This window comes from Ochotona curzoniae, unplaced genomic scaffold (genome assembly GCF_017591425.1).
Source record: "Ochotona curzoniae isolate NIBS_2020 unplaced genomic scaffold, NIBS_Ocur_1.0 contig_396, whole genome shotgun sequence".
In the NCBI taxonomy this organism is placed as follows: Eukaryota; Metazoa; Chordata; class Mammalia; order Lagomorpha; family Ochotonidae; genus Ochotona; species Ochotona curzoniae.
The window spans coordinates 29894-33338 of NW_024466063.1; the positions used below are offsets into that span (position 1 = coordinate 29894).

General features: G+C 31.5%; 1 long non-coding RNA gene across 1 annotated transcript; it reads left to right on the forward strand.

The window, feature by feature from the left end:
* The first annotated feature begins 821 nt into the window (after positions 1-821).
* Positions 822-3250, forward strand: LOC121158940. The gene is made up of 3 exons (XR_005884280.1): positions 822-912; positions 1392-1460; positions 3188-3250. It is a non-coding gene; the product is annotated as an uncharacterized LOC121158940 (long non-coding RNA).
* The last annotated feature ends 195 nt before the right edge of the window (positions 3251-3445 follow it).

Here is a 3445-nt window from a genome sequence, read left to right on the forward strand (position 1 = left end):
TCAGTTCTTTTCCAGGCCACAAGTAGAGAGCTGAATGGGAAGCTGAACATCCATGGTGAGATCTGGCACCCATTTGGGACACTGAGTGCTGGCAGGCAGAGGATTAAGCAGTTGGGCTGATTTGTTTCCTTTAAGCTTGAGGGAGTTTCTCAAAGTAATGTTTTGGTTCACTAGTTTACCATTGTAGCATTCTATTATACCTTATTTTTCCTTATTTAATTTTATTTGAATCCATATTTTATAGCTGAATTAAGTTTTCTTTTATTTTCTTCCCCATCCCTAATGGGGTTGCTGAGAATGGATTTTTTTTTTATTTTATTAGTTGATAAAAATCAAAGAAAAGTCAGGTTTGCTTTACTGTTTTCTTTACAATCAGTTCAGATGTGTCCAATTGATCATATTTATCATATGTATTTTGAGTGTTAGCATTAGTGGATGTGATAATAGTTTTCTGAAAATATTCCTTTTAGTGCCAGATTTGTTTAGTGAAATGAAGAAGGAATCTTTACCAAAAAAAAAAAAAACCATATTTCAGAGCTGTTTCTATAATACTTAATTTAAGTTTTTGATAGGAAGACTTTCACATGTAGATTTTCTCATTGGAAATAGAGCATTTGTCATGCAGAAATTATTTGTAATATTTACATTGGCAGACGTTAACTTAGATTTACCTAAATGTTTATTTGCTTTGACATCTTTTGTTCAAAATTTGTTTCAGGTGAAGGGACATATTTTTACAGGTAAGCCTTTTTTGTTGCTGTATTTTAGATCTCATATTTTTTTGTGAGTAATCAGAAAACTTACGGTTTACTATATTTTTTAGTGAATAAGAAAAAGCTTGCTGTAGAACTTTGTGGACGAATAAAAGAAAAATGTGAACTACTTGACAAACATAGCTTTGCGGATAAAAAGGTAAGACAGTTTTCAAAATAAAAAAGAGCCAAGAAACTGTAATTACTATGTACATAATTTTATGTAAATAGTTTATTTGGAGTGTAATACAGCATTATGCTGTTCTTCACTTCAACACTTAACAGTTCTTACTAATTTTGGTCATTGTGTTAGGAGTGATGTTGTCTCATTCTGGTTTTACCCTGTGTTGTCCTAATGACTTTCTTTATATATCTTTGAACCACTTGAATATTGTTTTTTTGAACTTGCTTTTTCACATTTTAAAAAACATACTCATGTTTTCCTTTTAATAATTTTTTTACGTTTTATAAGGAAGTCATTTTTTCATTATGTTTATTTCAAGTATATTTTTTAATGTGGCTATTGCAAACAGGTGTTTTCACAAGTTCTCTCTGTGTGAAGCCCTGCCTTCCAAACCAATAAGTAAATCTTTATTAGAATAATTTATAGTTTGTGCTCACAGTGTTGGTTTGTTTCAGAATGAGAATTTAGAGGCATTTTTGAAAGATTCCAGCTTTGAGGAGTCAAATGAAGCACAAGCTTTGAAGGTAAAGAAACCAAATGGCCTCCTTCTGAAAGTTGGGGCTAAGATTGTTGCTGACAAATTAGAAGAATTTTAGAAGGCATTTGGCTTGCTAACAGAACAGGAAAACTCAATAGCAAACACATTTACTCAACCTGGAGTATATGTGTAGACAAAATGAAACAATGGGATATGGCAGCCTGTTGTGAAGGCATTTCCGTTATGTAACATACCAGAAAAGTTAGCTAATTGGATATTTTGGAATGTTTTTTTCTTATATTACTGTTCAAGAAGACATAGCATTTATTTTCAGGGGTAGTAGTCATAATTGAATACAAACTGTGATAGAATTTTCGCAAATTTATAGTAGTTGAATCTAGAGAAAAAATTAAACCAGTGGAGCAGTACAGTATTTCTGATTCAAGTCAGAGAATTGCTATAAAACTAGCCAAATTTAGAGAGCTAGGAAAAATAAGTGTTTTTTTTAGCAGCACAATAGAGCTTTTTAAAAAAGTTTTATTTTTACCTGCTTTACATTTGAAACATTTGATTTTTTTTCCAATTTTAAATAAGTTTATTGAAGGCCTGAGAATGGCAGAGCCATATTAATGTATTTAAAATCCAATAGGAATACTTAAATTATCACTTTAAACTTTTTTAACTGCACAGTTATTTTGAATTCAATATCAAATAATGTGAAGAAATCTTGATTTTATTTAATTTTGATGTTATTACTTTATATTGAATAGGGTTATTTCACCCTTTTTGTTTTATAATGCTTTAAAACAAAGTTTGGCAAACTCTACACAGTGGATTCTCCACCAGTTTCTTTTTTCTGTTTTATTTGTCATGATACAGTTCCATAGACTGAAGGATTTTCCCTCTCACCCCACCTGATTTTCAGTTTAAAAAAAAAAAGTTCTAGGGCACAAAGCTGCTCATTTAGTTAGAATTAATTGTCTTTGTTTCTCATTAACATACTATGCGTGAATAACTGTGGTAGGTATTGTGTGGCCTGCAAGCCTGAAATGTTTGTTCTCTGACTATGAAGAAGCTTGTTGGCACCTGCTAGAATTGCTAATACTTTGTTGTTCTGGAAATCATTAGGATCTATGAACTAGACTTAACTTCTACTCCACATGTTTGGATGTAGTCACCTGATTTCCCTAGCTACAAATTCCCACATATGTCTTACAAAGTTGACTTTTCTCTTAGGAAACCCATGACAAGTGGAGAGTTGCAAATTCAAAGTACAGGATGATGTTTTCTTTTTAGAAAAGCAATTAGAAAAAAAGAGACTTTTTGTATTCAATGAAAATACTATAACATGCTAATGGGGTTTCAAAATGTAATGTTATCGGCCAAAGTATAGCATGTACTAAACAAAAAGGTAAGGAATGTAGAGGCCAAAAAATGGAGAATACCATTTTCCAGATCCTCTATTTTCCCTTCCTTAGATGCCATTTGTAAAGTAGGTGTTTATTTATTTTTTGCATATTTTCTTACAAAACTTTCTACATTCACTACTGATGTATCCCATATAAGTCATTTAAGTTGAATGACCACATGCACACTGTGTAGTTGTTATTAATTAAAAATTATTAATATGAGCAGTTAAGATCATGATGTGTGTAAGGTGTAATGCACATTATGTACCTGAAGTGTTGTGAAGTATCAAAGTTGAGATATGGCATGTTGAAAATTGGAGGGGTTTGGTAAATACTTCTCTACTAACTGATACTTTCTTTCCAGACGAAACAAAGCATATGGACCCTGGACAATGACACAAAATTCCTCCAATCACAAATTACTGAAGTAAGTTGAATTTGTGTAACATTTGTAGGTCTGTTGAATTTGCACATAAGTAAAATTTGGTTGTTGCTTTTATTATTCAGGAATATTATTTGATGTTAGGGTTTCAGAAGTAGACGAGCTTCAGTTTACATATACACACATATACACACATAAAGCACTTGATGAAAGTTTATTATTGTAACATTCTACACATAT